This window comes from Schistocerca cancellata, chromosome 2 (genome assembly GCF_023864275.1).
Source record: "Schistocerca cancellata isolate TAMUIC-IGC-003103 chromosome 2, iqSchCanc2.1, whole genome shotgun sequence".
In the NCBI taxonomy this organism is placed as follows: domain Eukaryota; kingdom Metazoa; phylum Arthropoda; class Insecta; order Orthoptera; family Acrididae; genus Schistocerca; species Schistocerca cancellata.
Window position 1 is genome coordinate 871,220,471 of NC_064627.1, and position 18,872 is coordinate 871,239,342.

The following is an 18,872-nucleotide window of genomic DNA, read 5'->3' on the forward strand; positions in this document are numbered from 1 at the left end:
GGATAATAATAAGAAGAAGCTGAGTTATACACAATTCAGAATGGGATGGTATTATGGAGAAATTCTCAGATGGTCTAAATGTGTGTACAAAGACCCATCACCTTCAAGTGAATGTTGTAGTGATTATTCAGATGCAGGTGACAACAAACACAATTAAAAAGATGATCTGACTGACCTTCAGTAGCCACAAGATACTATGAACATCAGATTTATTTAATCATCACATTCTGTAGATCACATCATGGAGAAACTTCACAAAGTTGGTGAAGTTCATGTACAAAATAAAACAGAGAAGAAGCTGTTAGAATTTCAATTAATAATTAACAGTTGCGAACTGCTATAAACTGTGTGCACTTACTCATGCTAAATATAAGCTAGTAAAAAATGTAAGAAAGGTATTACTTCAAACATACAAAAAAAGCAGCTTTCTCAGTTATGCTGAATAGCAGCTGTTTATCACTACTTGCTTATATATCTATAGGACTACACATTTGTTAAATAAGAAAGGAAGTTATCTATAAATATGCATACATTTAATAAGAAAGAAAGTTATCTACATCTTGTAATAACAGAAATGTGTTTACATTGAACACTGTTACTTGTCATGTAGCAACAGCAATCTTCAATCCTGTAATTGAAATTATCAGTTAACCTACAGGAACTGACACTAGTATCTGTGTTTTCAATTTTCTTTTTGGGTTTGTATGGATTCCCAGTTTCTTGCTTAGACTAATGAAACCTTGTTGAAGACACTAAACCCAACATAAGACAAGAAGGCAAAGACTATATGGAAATTATTTTGTGTGTTATGTAACTGATTAAAACAGAACTGTTTCCTCAAAATAATAGCTCTGTAGTGATGCTGCAGTACACCTATGATGATTTTCATGTTATTTCAGGTCAGTTACCAAGATATTAGTTGATAAAGTTAACTAACATGAACAAGGGGTTTGGCAGAAAATAAATCAGGAAAACTGATTTAAAATGTTTATTCCCAATGTATCAAAAAGTACAAGTTGTCAGACACTTTCTCACTTACGGACAGAGCCCTGGTAATTTTCAACAGTAGCTTCTTTCTGCTTGAATACCACACTCACGCAGATAATCTGAAATTTCAAATATAATCACATTTAAGATGAGTATAATTTCTTTAGAACAAGATTAAGTCATAACATGCTACTGAGTGTATAAGGGGTTGGGCTATCAAACATCCATTTTGCTTCTAATCAAATACGTTTTTATCCAATTGCTCAATACGGAACATTATTGCAATCTGCATCTGAAGATATTATAAGCACTTCACACTGACACATCAATGGTGATGTGCCAAAACATTAAGACCATGCATGTTGGTTCACCTTTGGAATGCACCACAAGTGTGATTCATTGCAACATGGATTCAATAAGTCTGTGGTATGTTTCCAGAGATATTTGTCACCAGAAGTCTACACACAGGTCACAAAATTCCTGTAAATGAGGGGTTGGGCATTTGTGGGTGTGGAGCTGGAAACCAATAACATCCCAGATGTGTTCCATCAGCTTCAGACCAAATAAATGTGGTGGCCAAGATCTGAATTTTCACTACCCTCCTCAAACCACTATAGCATGATTCTGGCCTTGAGACGCAGACAGTTATCATGCTGAAAGGTGTTGCCATTGGAGAAGACCTCAGTCATGAAGGAGTGCACATGGTCTGCAATAATGTTCATGTAATCCACAGTTGTTGTGTTGCCTCCCTCCTCCTCCATCCTGCATCTGTGACACAACGCATGTTTCAAGCAGTTACTCACCTGAAAGACAGTAAATGATAAGTGAACTTCAACATGATGTGACAAGAAACATGATTATCCAACTAGACAATTCATTTCCACTGACCTACAGTCCAATATTGATGATCCCATCCCCACCACAGTCATAATTGAGATCAACATGGGAACATCTAGTGTAATCAGTTGTGGAGCCTTATTTTCATCAATGTGGAATTAATGGTGTGCATGCACCAGACATCAATCTGGTTTTACAGAGGAAGGAAGTCTCTGACCTCCAAGTTTCATAATGAACTGTGAATGTCCAACACATTACTGTCTACTTGTAGTTTCACCATTCTTAAACTACTTCCCATAGTTGTGCATATTAGTGGCACATGAACAGCTGATGAACTTCACCACTTCCCAGATGCTCATTCCTAGGGGCTGGGCCACAAAAATCTGACCTTTGTGAAAGTAGATCCAGGGTAAGGACACCCTGTCCACATTCCTCCAGAACCTCAACACCTTCTCCGCCATTTGCTTCATCTAATCCTGCTCAACCCAACAAGCCACCTTCCTCAATGTTAATCTGCACCTCAACAATGGCTACATCAGTACCTACGTCCATATGAAACCTACCAATCACCAGCAAAGCTTCCACTTTGACAGCTGCCACCAATTCCATACCAAGAAGTCCCTTCCATACAGCCATGGCCATGGCCGTAACATCTGCAGCAACAAGTTCTCCCTCTTGAAATACACTGAGTCTCGCTGCGGCCTTTAGAGGCTGTAATTACCCTCCCAACTTTATACAAAAACAGATCTCCTGTACCTTATCTTTCCACTCACCAATAACCTCCCAGAGTCCCACTGTCCAGCCACAGAGGAGCATTCCTCTTGTGACTCAGTATCACCCACGGCTGGAGCAACTGAATTACATTCTCTGCCAGGGTTTCGACTACCTCTCGTCGCACCCTGAAATGAGAAATCTCCTACTCACTATTCTTCCCTCCCCTTCCATAGTAGTATTCTGCCACCCATCGAACCTACACAATATCCTCATTCAACCCTGCATAATCCCTGCTCCCAACCTCTTGCCCCCACAGCTCATATCCCTGCAACAGACCTACATGCAAGATCTGTCCCATACATCATCCTACCACAATCTGCTCCAGTCCAGTCACATACACCACCTGTCCCAACAAAGCGAGGACTACCTGTGAAACCAGTCATCAACTCTACACCACTGTGCTGCATGCTACATGGGCTTGACAACCAACAAGCTGTCTGTCCACATGAATGGTCACCAAAAAACTGTGGCCAAGAAACAACTGGACCACCCTGTTGCTGAGCGCACCATCCACCACAACATTCTTCATGTCAATGACTGCTTCACAGCCTGGGCCATCTGGATCCTTCCCATCAAGACCAGCTTTTCTGAATTGCAAAGATGGGAACTCTCCCTGCAATATATCCCATGTTCCTGTAACCTTCCTGGCATCAACCTTTGTTAAGCATTGTGTGTGTGTGTGTGTGTGTGTGTGTGTGTGTTGTCTATTGTCTATTTTTGACAAAGACTTTGTTGCCCGAAACCTCATTTTGTGACAGTCTTTTAGTTGTGCTTATCTGCAACTCAGCATCTCCACTATATGGCGAGTAGCAGCTATCGTTTTCCTAATCCTGTTACATTCCATCCTGGGTCTTCCGCTGATTCACCTTTGTAAAAGTTACTTATATATCAGAGGGATTTCCCCACTTGTAGAATGATACCCCATTCTTCTCTGCCCCACTTAAATATTTTCCTTTCCGTGTCATGTCCCTGCAATGCCATCAGACAGTATTCAATCTCACAGTGGGCTGTAGTCATAATGTTTTGGCTCATCATTGTTTACGGTTTGCTTTTTTTTTAAGAGTTGTGAAGTTAAGGCAAATGTGGTTCCTATACAGCTTCCAAATGACTAGTGAGGTGTGCCACAATTATCAGAGTTAAGTCAGGGAAAAATCCACCAAATGCAGGAAAAAAAAGCTGCAGTGTCCTCTAAGGAATAGTAACATCTCTAACATGAACAACACTCTTGGACTAGATATTATTAGATTATACCATCCATTCCACAGACTCACAGCAAGAAGAGCCTTGAGGATATGGAATATGTTAGTAAAAAATTACATAACATGCTGATGTGCAAATATTTCTTCCACAGACCTAGTGAAAGGTTTCTCAAGTGCATTGAAACAATAAATTTTATATTTTTTTCCACTAACACTTTCATTAAATGGCTTACCACAAACATTTAATGCATACACTACAGTTCTTACCGCAATAAATCACTAAGCATAGCCACTTGTGTAATGGATGTAGCACTAAACCTAGTTTCGGTGTAGTTCAGTAGAGGGTATTACATCTCCAGCTGTAGACCAAATCATGCTGCTTATGTATAATCCTCAGTCTCTCAACATATCTTGAAGGGGTATTTCAAAGTAAGATTTTGTTTACTGGTTTACTGAAGCCCAGAAATATTATATTGTGTTCCCACACATATATGGGGCTGGCAACAACAAAAGTTAAGAACAGAAAAAACTACTACCTAAAGATATAGCACTTGCAACAACAACAAAATGTTTAGTAAAAATTTGTTAAGGTTTTCGTGGCCACATGTTGACAAACTGCCTATTGGCTTCTGTCTCAGGTTCTTCGGCAAACATTCATCTGATCATTTTACTGACATTTCACCAACATGAGTGGCTCGCATTGTCAAAGCTTCACCCTCGATTGCAGGTGGCGAACTGGAGCCGAGCTCACGGCCACAGACTATATGTACCTGGTGCGCAAACGTCTGAGGGCTTCTTCACGGTCATTTCTGGTGCGGTTCTCGTCTTCCTACCTGAGATGGTTGTTCGCTACAGTATGGGAAGCCAGGATCCGTTTACCATAAGACTTTCTTCTTTCTTGTTGAAGCTAATCATGTGTTTTTGTATTTCTACAGCTTCTCTGAACAAGCGGGTGTGATAGTGATTCTCTACAGCCAGAACTTCCATGTTGGCAAATTTTATTACATGGTCGGTCTCACTCAGTGTGTGCTCTGCCACGGCCAATTTCTCCACCTGCCCAACCTGCAATGTTGCTTATGTTCTTTGATCCTGGTGTTGATTGATTGTCCAATCATTCCAACATAAACTTTTCTGCATGTACATGGTATATGGTATATTCCTGACATTTCAATTGAGTCCCTTTCCTCCTTTGCCCATCTAAGACACTCTTTGATCTTCCTTGTCAGTTTGAAAATAGTCTTTACGCTGTGTTTGCGCAGTATACGGCCGATTCTGTCTGTCATTCTGGGAATGTATGGCAGAAAGGCCATCCTCGACATTTATTTTACTGATTCCTTACTTTGCCAATTGTTTGGCTCTGTTACACTTCTAATATGATTTGTGGAGTACCCATCGCTCCTCAGAATCCTTCCCTGCAGTGAATGACCGTCGGAGGTAGCAAGAGGCGAACCGCACCGGAAATGACTGTGGAGAAGCCCTCGGACGATGGCGCGCCAGGTACATATAGTCTGCGGCCGTGAGCTTGGCTCCTGTTCACCACCGGCAATGGAGGGTTATGCTTTGACAAGGCCAGCCACTCATGTTGGCAAAATGTCAGTAAAATCATGAGATGAACGTCGGCTGAAGAATCCAAGACAGAAGCCAACAGGTAGTTTGTCAAAATGTTTACTATTTGCAACAATAAAAAACACCATTTTGGTCATAACCATCTACACTCAGGCTCATAAATTATGGATAATTGCAGAATGTGGTGCCACACAACGTGGCACTACACAAAACTGGTGCTAATAGCGTAGGCACATAGGGAACATACACGACACAGATCTGTAAGTCCATGGTATTGGTGCAAAGTTGAGAAAACTGTCCCGAAACACGTGCTGCAAAACGCCACTGTTTCCTGCGCATGTACCCCTACATCAATATGGGATATGATCACCAAACACACGTACACAGCCCGCACAATGGGTTGGCATACTCTGGATCAGGTGGTAAAGCAGCTGCTGGGGTATAGCCTCCCATTCTTGCACCAGTGCCTGTCGGAGCTCCTGAAGTGTCATGGGGGTTTGAAGACATGCAGCAATATGTTGGCTGAGAGAATCCCAGATGTGCTCGATGGGGTTTAGGTCTGGAGAACAGGCAGGTCACTCAATTTGCCTGATATCTTCTGTTTCAAGGTACTCCTCCACGATGGCAGCACGGTGGGACCATGTGTTATCATCCATCAGGAGGAAGGTGGGACCCACTATACCCCTGAAAAGGCAGACATACTGGTGCAAAATGACGTCCCGATATACCTGACCTATTCCAGTTCCTCTGTCAAAGACATACAGGGGTGTACGTGCACCAATCATAATCCCACCCCACACCATCAAATCACGACATCCATACAGGTCCCTTTCAAGGACATTAAGGGGTTGGTATCTTGGTCCTCGTTCATGCCAAATGAAAACCCGACTAGAATCACTGTTCAGACTGTACCTGGACTCATCCGAAAACATAACCTGGGACCAATGACCATGTATTGCGTTCTTGACATTCCATGACTAACTAAATATCTCAGACTTCCTACTTTGGGTTTTAGCTAGTTCTGCATCCCAAGAATAGTATGAGATTGAGACCTTTCCTGGAGGGCAGTAAATTTAGGAACTTTGTTACGAATATTTTGACAATTTACTGATAAAATTTTGTGTCTTTACTCTGAACATGGTCTGATGTCCCTATCTGCATATTGACTGCTGAGTGTTCATCACAGTACAGCAGAGTCCCGCTAATCTGAACCCCGGTAATCCAAACGTTCGGTTAATAGGAACATGAAAAATGTTAGTCGAAGTATGGAAAACTGTGCAGTAAATTGCTGTACATATACACTATTTTAATTTACACGGTACAGCAAACATGTATTGGAAAAAATGGCAAGAACACATTAGTTTTAAACAATGCATAACAATGAAATAACAGCTGTCAAACTTACTAAAATACAGTGGACATTTTATCCCTACTTTTTAGATGATAAAACTCAGTCACTGTTTTCTAGCATAATGAAGACAGTCTGTTATACGAAGCATAGTTGTGCCATCGTCTCATAAACATCAGTGTAGCAGTAGGCTGTTGCTCCAAATAACGTAGTGCGATGTCAAGGACTTCTGCTGTGTCACTGTGTGGCACCAGCTTTCCTTTGTCACTTTCAGGCTCACTGTCTCTTCTGTCACAGCAGTCCACTTCTTCCTGGTCTTAACTCACAGCAGCAATTAAATCAGCATCAGTAAGGTTCTCCACACATGTCCCATCCACTGCAATCCACTCATCTACATCTCCTTCACTAGCTTCTTCACATCCAGGGATTGTCTGTATCATTTGTAGTAGTTTTTCCTCTTCATTTTCAACTAGGCTGTCTTGAAATTCAAGAAACGTCCACAGTTTTCTCACGATTGTCTTGAAATTCAAGAAAAGTCCACAGTTTTCTCCATGATTTTCTCAGAGTATTTTCTGAAATATTCTGCCATACCTCAGCAGCCCCATAAACAACATGAAACTTCCTGGCAGATTAAAACTGTGTGCCGGACCGAGACTCGAACTCGGGACCTTTGCCTTTAGCAGGCAAGTTCACAGGAGAGCTTCTGTGAAGTTTGGAAGGTAGGAGACAAGGTACTGGCAGAATTAAAGCTGTGAGGACGGGGTGCGAGTTGTGCATGGGTAGCTCAGTTGGTAGAGCACTTGCCCGCGAAAGGCAAAGGTTCCAAGTTCGAGTCTCGGTCCGGTACACACTTTTAATAAGCCAGGAAGTTTCATATCAGCGCACACTCTGCTGTAGAGTGAAAATTCCATTCCCATAAACAACATCCTTCACATTGATCTTTTTTATTTTGTCCACTAAAGGAATACTATCATCTTGGATCAGCATCCTTAAAAATTGTTTTCTGTAAATCAGTTTTAATGCTTCCAGTATGCCCTGGTCCATCGGCTGTACAAGTGGTGTGACATTTGGAGGCAAAAACTTCCCGGCAATTTCTCTATCACATAATTCCTCAGTGCTGGGGTGAGATGGTGCATTATCAATCAAAACTAATGCATGGGGAGACAAATGATTTTCCTTAGCAGCTGTCGAACATAGGGAACAAACTAGCCGTGAAACCATTCTTTGAACCACGTACCATCCATCCATGTTTTTTTCTGGTAATATATGGACAGGGACTTTATGTTGCAGTTTTTAAAAGGTCTGGGCCTAGCAGATTTGCCAATCAGCATTAAAGGCAGCTTGTGATTACCAGCAGCGTTGCTGCACATTTTAAAACCAGGAGCATGATCTTCTGCTTTTGATGCCATGCTTTTTGGTGCAATGCCCTAAAATAAAGGGCAGTCTTGTCAGCGTTATAAATTTGTTGGGGAGAACCATGCACGTTGCCGTTGGTGGGGAGGCTTGCGTGCCTCAGCGATACAGATGGCCGTACCGTAGGTGCAACCACAACGGAGGGGTATCTGTTAAGAGGCCAGACAAACGAGTGGTTCCTGAAGAGGGGCAGCAGCCTTTTCAGTAGTTGCAGGGGCAGCAGTCTGGATGATTGACTGATCTGGCCTTGTAACACTAACCAAAATGGCCTTGCTGTGCTGTGAACAGCTGAAAGCAAGGGGAAACTACAGCCGTAATTTTTCCCGAGGGCATGCAGCTTTACTGTATGGTTAAATGATGATGGCATACTCTTGGGTAAAATATTCCGGAGGTAAAATAGTCCCCCATTCGGATCTCTGAGCGGGGACTACTCAAGAGGACGTCATTATCTGGAGAAAGAAACCTGGCGTTCTACGGATCAGAGTGTGGAATGTCAGATCCCTTAATCGGGCAGGTAGGTTAGAAAATTTAAAAAGGGAAATGGATAGGTTAAAGTTAGATATAGTGGGAATTAGTGAAGTTCGGTGGCAGGAGTAAATAGACTTTTGGTCAGGTGAATACAGGGTTCGCAGGTTCGAATCCTGCCTCGGGCATGGATGTGTGTGATGTCCTTAGGTTAGTTAGGTTTAAGTAGTTCTAAGTTCTAGGGAACAGATGACCACAGATGTTAAGTCCCATAGTGCTCAGAGCCATTTGAACCATTTGAATACAGGGTTATAAACACAAAATCAAATAGGGGTATTGCAGGAGTAGGTTTAATAATGAATCAAAAAATAGGAGTGCGGGTAAGCTACTACAAACAGCATAGTGAACGCATTATTGTGGCTAAGATAGACATGAAGCCCAAGCCAACTACAGTAGTACAAGTTTATATGCCAGCTAGCTCTGCAGATGATGAAGAAATTGGTGAAATGTATGATGAGATAAAAGAAATTATTTAGGTACTGAAGGGAGACGAAAATTTAATATTCATGGGTGACTGGAAAAGGAAAAGGAAGAGAAGGAAACGTAGTAGGTGAATATGGAATGGGATTAAGGAATGAAAGAGGAAGCTGCCTGGTAGAATTTTGAACAGAGCATAACTTAATCATAGCTAACACTTGGTTCAAGAATCATAAAAGATGGTTGTATACATGAAAGAATCCTGGAGATATTAGAAGGTATCAGATAGATTATATAATGGTAAGACAGAGATTTAGGAACCAGGTTTTAAATTGTAATACAGTTCCAGGGGCAGATGTGGACTCTGACCACAATCTATTTGTTATGAACTGTAGACTAAAACTGCAAAAACATGGGAATTTAAGGAGATGAGACCTGGATAAACTGACTACACCAGAGGTTGTACAGAGTTTCAGGGAGAGCATAAGGGAACAATTGACAGGAATGGGGGAAAGAAATACAGTAGAAGAAGAATGGATAGCTTTGAGGGATGAAGTAGTGAAGGCAGCAGAGGATCAAGTAGGTAAAAAGACGAGGGCTAGCAGAAACCCTTGGGTAACAGAAGAAATATTGAATTTAATTGATGAAAGGAGAAAATATAAAAATGCAGTAAATGAAGCAGGAAAAAAGGAATACAAACGTCTCAAAAATGAGATCGACAGAAAGTGCAAAATGGCTAATCAGGGATGGCTAGAAGACAAATGTAAGGATGTAGAGGCTTATCTCACCAGGGGTAAGATAGATACTGTCTACAGGAAAATTAAAGAGACCTTTGGAGAAAAGAGAACCACTTGCATGAATATCAAGAGCGCAGATGGAAACCCAGTTCTAAGCAAAGAAGGGAAAGCAGAAAGGTGGAAGGAGTATATAGAGAGTCTATACAAGGGCGATGTACTTGAGACAATATTATGAAAATGGAAGAGGATGTAGATGAAGACGAAATGGGAGATACGAAACTGTGTGAAGAGTTTGACAGAGCACTGAAAGACCTGAGTCGAAACAAGGCACCGGGAGTAGACAACATTCCATTAGAACTACTGACAGCCTTGGGAGAGCCTGTCCTGACAAAACTCTACCATTTGGTGAGCAAGATGTATGAGACAGGCGAAATACCCTCAGACTTCAAGAAGAATATAATAATTCCAATTCCAAAGAAAGCAGGTGTTGACAGATGTGAAAATTACCGAACTATCAGTTTACTAAGTCACAGCTGCAAAATACTAACACGAATTCTTCACAGACAAATGGAAAAACTGGTAGAAGCCGACTTCAGGGTATATCAGTTTGTATTCTGTAGAAATATTGGAACATGTGAAGCAATACTGACCTTACGACTTATCTTAGAAGAAAGATTAAGGAAAGGCAAACCCACATTTCTAGCATTTGTAGACTTAGAGAAAGCTTTTGATAATGTTAACAGGAATATGGGGAGCAAAATAACTTATGATAGTCAAAGTAGAGAGGATATAAATTGTAGACTAGCAATGGCAAGGAAAGCGTTTCTGAAGAAGAGAAATTTGTTAACATCAAGTATAGATTTAAGTGTCAGGAAGTCGTTTCTGAAAGTATTTGTATGGAGTGTAGCCATGTATGGAAGTGAAATGTGGACAATAAATAGTTTAGACAAGATGAGAATAGAAGCTTTCGAAATGTGGTGCTGCAGAACAATGCTGAAGATTAGATGGGTGGATCACATAACTAATAGTATTGAATAGAATTGGGGAGAAGAGGAGTTTGTGGCACAACTTGACAAGAAGAAGGGACCGGTTGGTAGGACATGTTCTGAAGCATCAAGGGATCACAAATTTAGCACTGGAGGGCAGCATGGAGGGTAAAAGTCATAGAGGGAGACCAAGAGTGTTGTGACAGTGCCACGACATTTAACAGTGCTGCCACGACAGTACGCGCAAACGGCGATAGAGGCGCTCCGCAACTCGGCTGAGCGCAGGAGCGCCACCTAGCTACAAACGGCACCGGCCACATGTCACGGAACAGCAGTCGAATGAGAGATAATGAGTTGTTATCATGTAACCAGCTATTGTTTCTAAGTGAGTGTGTTTGAATATCCACGCAATTATTGGTGATTAAAGGTTATAACACTTTTTGGCGATGAGGTTGGATATTTTCACTGCATTGTGGATTTGTGTGTTCGTGACGGGGCGGACATGGAACAGCTTATGCAAGCGCTCATTGAACAACAAACACAGCTGACGGCTGCTATTCAGGCGTTGTCGACGTCGCTTACTCATCGTCTGTCTTCCTCTTCTCCACCTCCATTCCCTCCTTACGACGAGGCCGCTGAATACTGGGAGGATTATGAGAAGCATTTGCGGCAACACTTCTTGGCTTTCGGCGTTGTCGACGCTCCTATGTGTAAGTCGTTATTTCTATCTTGGATTTCCCCACGGATCTATCAACTGCTATCTCAGTTAGCCCCTCTGCGGGAACCTGCCTCCCTGTCCTTCCCAGAAATGTGTGACTTATTGTCTAACTATTACCGCAAAAACACCCACGTCATTGCCGCCCGCGAGCGTTCTACTGGTGTCGTAAACAGCCCCATCAATCTTACCGGGCTTGGGCGGCGGAACTACACGGTCTGAGTAGGAAATGTCTGTTTGTCACGGACACTCATCATGAGTCTTATGCTGATTCAATGGTTAGGGATGCTATTCTATGGCTTGCTCCTGATAAAGAAGTTCAGCAACGTGCCCTACAACTGCCAAACTCGTCGTTGTCGGAAGTTCTAAGCATCGCTCAATCCTTTGAAGTGTCTCACGCTGCTGGCGCGCAAATAGACGTGTGGTGTGGTGTAGGCGCTGTACAGTCAACTTTTGACACGGACAATTTGCCTGTTTCACAGGAGAACAAAGATGTGGCGGCGGTTCACTCGCGTAAACAACGTTGTGTTGGGCCGCAACGCTCGCAGCGAAAACAGCAACCACAGAAGCAGGTTTGTTCCGCACTTCCTTCTTGTCCATGTTGTTTCGTACAGCATGACAGGGCCGCATGTCCCAAATGTTGGGCCACGTGTAATTCATGTAGGAAAAAAGGCCACATTGCTTCTGTGTGTCAGTCCCCTAAAGTTCCTGTCGACGAGGACAAGGCATCGGACATGGATGTTAACTGTGTGCTTTCTCAGACACATAAGTTGTTTGTTACTGTTTGTGTTCTAGATAAAGACATTCGCATGCAAGTGGACACTGGCTCTGCAGTAACTCTCATTAATTCTCGCACGTATTTGGAGTTGGGCTCCCCTCCCTTGTCTCCAGTTACGCGAAATCTGAGAACTTAAACAGAAAATTCCTATCATTGCCCAGTTTGATGCTTCCACTGCCTACAAGTCTGTTGTTAGGCCCCTCACGTTTTATGTGGTGGATCATGTGGGCACTGAAAACCTGTTCGGTTATGATGCTTTCCAGTTGTTTGGGTTCTCCACTGATGATGATGTGCACCTCATATCTGAGGATATTCCGTATCAACAGCTGGATGGATTGTGTTCTGAATTTTCGTCCATGTTCTCTGCTTGTCTGGGTCATGCCGAGGATTTTGAAGCCCACATTACTCTTAAACCTACAGCTCGCCCTAAGTTTTTCCGGGCACTCCCTATTCCGGTGGCGTTGCGTGCACCTGTCAAGGCTGAGATAGACAGGTTAACAGCTTCAGGGATTCTCCTTCCTGTTACCTCCAGCGAATGGGCATCGCCAATTGTGGTGGTTTCTAAACCAAACGGGAGTCTGTGATTGTGTGGTGATTTTAAAGCCACCGTCAACTCTCAGAGCCTCATTGACACTTATCCTCTCCCCCGTCCTGAGGAGTTATTTACCGAGCTCGCTGGGGGCCAGTTCTTTTCCAAACTTGACTTATTGGAGGCGTACCATCAGTTTGCACTGGATGCTTCTTCGAAGGAATTTCTCGTCATCAACACTCCTTGTGGGTTGTATTAGTACCAGCGGTTACCATTTGGCATTGCTAGTGAGCCGGCCATTTTTCAGCGGTTTTTGGAACAGCTCACGGCTTCTGTTCTCGGCTACATAAACTATCTGGATGACATTGTTGTCATGGGGGCCTCCACTGAGGAGCACCTTCGTAATTTGCGTTCACTGTTTCGGGTTTTGCATTCTGCTGGGTTGAAGTGCAATCTGGACAAGTCACAGTTCTTCCAACCCTCCACTGTGTATCTTGGTTTCCACTTGTCCCGTGAGGGTATACGTCCTCTACATCAGCATGTTGCGGCCATTAACGCTCTACCCCGGCCGTCTACGGTCAAAGAACTTCAGGCGTTTCTCGGCAAGATTGCTTATTATCACAAATTCATTCCATCAACGGCGGCGGTAGCTCATCCTCTGCATCAGCTGTTACAGAAGAACGTCCCTTTCTGTTGGTCCGACGAGTGTGAGCAGGCTTTTGTCTGCCTGAAGGCTCATTTGCAGTCGGCGCCTTGTCTTGCCACATTCCGTCCGGGTCAGCACTTGGTTCTGGCGACTGACGCATCACAGTATGGTCTAGGGGCTGTTCTCGCCCATCGGGATGAGGATGGGTCGGAACGACCCATCACCTATGCTTCCAAGACCCTTAACGATGGGCAACAGCATTACTCTCAAATCGAAAAGGAGGCACTCGCTATCATTTATGCTCTAAAAAAGTTCAGCGTTTTTTTGTATGGTTCTAAGTTTCACCTCATCACCAACCACAAGCCGCTGGTCTCTCTGTTCAGCCCATCGGCGTCGCTTCCGGATAAGGCAGCTCACCGCCTGCAACGTTGGGCCTTATACTTGTCTCGTTTTCACTATGAGATTCACTATCGCCCTATGGCCCAGCACGCCAACGCTGACGCATTGTCGCGATTGCCAATGGGCCCCGACCCGGTTTTCGATCGTGATGAACTACTGTTTCCACATTGATGAGGAATAACATCGTGCGGTCGAGGGTTTTCCACTTACAGGTTCGCAGGTTGTGTCGGCTACTGCATGGGACCCAGTCCTGCATCAGGTGATCGGTTTTGTTCAACGGGGTTGCCGGACAGGACCAAGGGCCAGGCATCGGATCCCCTTAGCAACTACCATGCCTCGCGCCTTTGTCTGTCTGTTCGTGATGGTGTTGTTCTTCTGGCCACGGATGGCGCATCTCCACGGGTCATGGTGCCAGATTCTCTTCGCAAAGATGTTCTCAAACTGTTGCATGAAGGCTATTGGGGGATTTCTCGGACTAAGTCCCTGGCCCACAGGCACGTTCATTGGCCCGGTATTGATTCAGACATCGCCCACATGTTTGCTGCGTGTGGTCAGTGTGCTCAACAACTGGCTGCACCTTGTACAATGCCCTCTCCGTGGCCTGATCAGGCGCAGCCATGGGAACGGGTGCATGCTGACTTTGCCGGCCCCTTCCTTGGTACTTATTGGCTACTGTTGATTGACGCCTTCTCAAAGTTTCCGTTTGTTGTTCGATGACCGTCGCCCACCACTGCGGCGACGACGCTGGCTTTGTCCAAAATCTTTGCCCTAGAAGGTCTTCCATCCACGATCGTCACGGACAATGGCCATCAGTTCTCTTCGCAGGCCTTCCGTGATTTTTGTACTGGACAAGGGATTCATCGTGTTACAGCACCGCCCTTCCATCCGCAATCGAATGGGGAGGTCGAGCACCTTGTCCGCACTTTCAAAAGCCAGATGAAAAAATTCCTTAGCGATTTTTCCACAGATGATGCTCTGCTGCAATTTCTGAGTTCTTATCGCTTCACGCCTCTGGGTGATCACAGCCCTGCTGAACTCTTGCATGGCCACCAACCGTGCACTCTACTTCACCTGCTTCGCCCTGTCAGGCCTTGTGCTGTGTCCCCTAGTGCGGGAAAATACTCGGTGGGCGCTGACGTGTGGGCACGAGGGTATGGATCTCGCCCTAAATGGATTCCACGGCTCTTCGTGGCCGCCGGCTTTGTGAAATACGTACGGACGACGGCATGGTTGTTCGCCATTGCGACGAGATGCGCCCACGAGTGGTGGCCACGCCGGTGCCACCGCCCCTTCCTTCGCCTCCACCATTCCGAGAAGCCAGTCCTGTCGCTGCTGCCGATCTACCGTACGTGTTGATGCAGCCGACATCGCTACCGTTTCCGAGTACGCTGGAACCGGCCCCAGTTGCGACGCCGCCTTCTCCGGGACCCATCTCGCTGGAGCACACCCCCAGGTCCACGACACCTATGGATGCTGCTCTGGAGCTTTCACCCATCATCTCGTCCAGGAGGTATGTTCCACGCACGAGCTTCCGTCCTGGACATTTTCGACCATACTCTCGTGTCTCTCCGCGGGATCTATTCGGGGCCTCACAAGAGGCCATGGATGTCTCCGCACTGTCCATATCTCCAAGGGAGTGAGTGTGTGTGTGTGTTTTTTTTTTTTAAGGGGGGAAATGTGTTGTGACAGTGCCACGACATTTAACAGTGCCGCCACGACAGTACGCGCAAACGGCGATAGAGGCGCTCCGCAACTCGGCTGAGCGCGGGAGCACCACCTAGCTACGAACGGCGCCGGCACGGCAGTCGAATGAGAGATACTGAGTTGTTATCATGTAACCAGCTATTGTTTCTAAGTGAGTGTGTTTGAATATCCATGCAATTATTGGTGATTAAAGGTTATAACAAAGAGATGAATACACTAAGCAGATTCAGAAGGGTGTAGGTTGCAGTAAGTACTGGGAGATGAAGAAGCTTGCACAGGATAGAGAAGCATGGAGAGCTGCATCAAACCGGTCTCAGGACTGAATACCACAACAACAACAACAACTCTTATTTTTTCAAACTCACCCAAGTATTCCTTCACTGCATCACAGTCAGAACAAAGCTTCTCTCCAGTAATTGTTAGCTGACAGATTCCATGACGTTTTTTGAATCCGTCCAACCAACGCATACTCGCACGAAAGATCTCATCACCATTCATTAACTTGTTCAGGTAAACAGCCTTCTCCTGAACCAGTACTCCACTCAAAGGAGTTCCCCTTTCTCTTTCCTGTGTAAACCAAAGGAAAAAAACCTTCATCCACTTCATCATACTGGAACTGTTTCAAAGTCTGCTGAATTTTGAGTGTTTTTTCTCAAATACGTTGTGCAGGACAGTTCAAGCTTCACTTGGTTATTCGTCTAATTGCAAATGGTTGCTTTAACAACATCCAGTTCTGTCGCCAGTTTAGATACATTCTCACCATTGTCGATCTGCTTCAAAGCATTCAGTTTTTCTTTGAGAGTTAACATTATATGTTTCTGTTTACTCATGATGAAAATACATACACCACTACACCTGAATGAATACAATACAACTGTTACGCATGCCAGCGATCGATAACTAACATAACCAAGCACTTTGTGAGCCAACTGGTAGTGCACTGACCTGAGACACTGCATAGGTCTCAACAATGCTCAACAACAAGGGCAGGGAGTGAGAGTGTGCCATTGTTTCCACACTCGTTCTCATTTGTTACCATGGTGTACCTACTTATCTGCTTGGTATACTTCATTCTAGAAACTCATCATCACTGTAATTCCGGCTGGTCCGAACAAATCTGTAATCTCTGAACAAGGTCCGGTCTCAATTAGTTCAGATTAAAAAGCAGCAAAAGAAAGACACATGCACTCCACAAGTACTCTGCTATCCTTTGTGTAGTTAACACCGGACCTATCAAGAGAGTTCCACAGTTCCCAACCCGATAACGCAGGTCTAAAAATCTGCAGCCAAGACTATAACAGAGTCAACAAAACATTTGACTGACATACTCCACTTGACTCCAAATCAGAGGACCCTCATGAACTCTGGGAACAATGCTGCCAATTGCAAACACTGCTTGTACAATGTACATGGGACCAGCAGCCTTCAACACCTCTGTCAGCTGCCTGTATGAACTGAGAATGGGCTCAGAACCCATGTGACAAGTGTCACTGGTGCCAATGTGAGCCACAACTTGTAGTCGACTGCACCCTCCATACTCCTTGACAGATGCAGGCAAGATCACCTCCACATCTCAGATGAGGCCCCCAGCAGACATACCAAGTACACACTGGGTTTCTTTCCAGCCCTGAATGCTATGTTGATAACAGGCTCCATAATATTCCTAACGTTGGTGCTCCAATAACTAGCAAGCCCCTGCCCATGTGTGCCTACTCAAACCCTGCTGAAGGAATGGCCATCTATTCACTCACAGAGTAAATAGGCAAGGCCAGATGCCAAGCCTCCACACTGTCCCTCCACCTCGAGCAATGCAAACACATTAGATCCTGTGCTCATCCTGTAAGGAGTGCATATCATCACATTGGGTACACTAGGAGGTGGCTCAGCAGCAGAGCCCATTGATGAAATATGCAACACCTGAGGTGTCCCATGTGATGCACCACAGTTTCCACCAATGGAACACCCTGAAGCAGCAGCCTGAAAGTGGCTGACTATAGCCGAAACCACAGTCAACAATTCACAAACTGTTGCCAGCTCTTCTTGTGTCTGCACATGGCACATGCACGTCCTACTCATCCTATCAAGAATAACTGAAGAAGTAAACTATAAAAGTTGAGAGGTACCTAGATATGTAACTTGTTACCTTCTTGACATGTCACCAATGGACGCTGGCATCATAATGAACATTGTGGCTGGTTCTTCAGAAGAATCAACAACTGAGCTACTGACTGCCTGAATTTCATTTATAAAACATTAGATTAAAATTCTTAAATACAAAAAAATTGCATGAAATTTAAGCAATATATAGTATTACAGGGTGACAATTTGCAACTATATGAAAACAACATAAAGTAGTTACAAACTACTGCATGTACATGCTTTATTTGACATGTAAACGTCACTACAGGTATACGGATTTAGGTTATGACATTTTTGTTATGCCTGTCATCCTTGGTGACAATGTGACAAAGACTAATAGCAAAATTCTGCATGACCTGCTGAAGTGTGAGACCATCGATGCTCTCAATGACCTCCTGAATGGCTGTTTTCAGTACAGAAATGGTTTTGGGGTTATTGCTGTGCACCTTGTCTTTAACATAGCCCCACAAAAAGGAGTCACATGTGTTCAGATCCAGAGAATATGGTGGCCAATCGAGGCCCATGCCAGTGGCCTCTGGGTACCCCAGAGCCAGAATGTGGTTCCCAAAGTGCTCCTCCAGGACATCAAACACTCTCCTGCTTCAATGGGGTCAAGCTCTGTCTTGTATGAACCACATCTTGCCAAAATCAGGGTAACTTTGGATAATGGGGATGAAATCATCTTCCAAGACCTTCATGTGACATTTGGTAGACACCATGCCATCAAGGGATATTGCACCAATTATTCCATGACTGAACATTGCACCACACAGTCACTGGTTGAGGGTAAAGAGACTTCTCGATCACTAAATGTGTATTCTCAGGTTCCAAATGCACCAGTTTTGCTTATTGACAAACCCATCCAATGAAAATGGCTAATAACAACAAGGCACATGCACATGAGCATACCAATTCCCATCATACTCCATGGCCAACCATGCAGTTTGAATGTCCTAACACAAATCATTCCGAAGTTACGATGCTTTTATTTTGTATAATTCAATAATTGTCACCCTGTAAGAAAACACAGGAAAAGATAAATATGTAACTTGCTGATCTGGAGATGTAACACAGGTGACAGCTGGAGCTGGACACAAGCAGGCACACCTCATGCACACATGAACACTTCAGCTGCTATGGCATGAGGTGTGCTTGATTGTGTATGAGTATTTT

The 18,872-nt window shown here is 44.2% G+C and overlaps 1 protein-coding gene across 7 annotated transcripts in view; it reads right to left on the minus strand.

Moving 5' to 3' along the window:
- Positions 1-820: 820 nt before the first annotated feature.
- The window catches only part of LOC126162823 (protein Mpv17-like), a 263,732-nt gene continuing 245,680 nt past the window's right edge, over positions 821-18,872 (minus strand). For 2 of the 7 annotated variants that reach the window (XM_049919578.1, XM_049919573.1), the window contains exon 5: positions 841-1,106. The gene's annotated coding sequence lies outside the window, so the exon portion shown is untranslated. The other 5 variants (XM_049919580.1, XM_049919577.1, XM_049919576.1 and 2 more) reach the window with 5 other exon arrangements.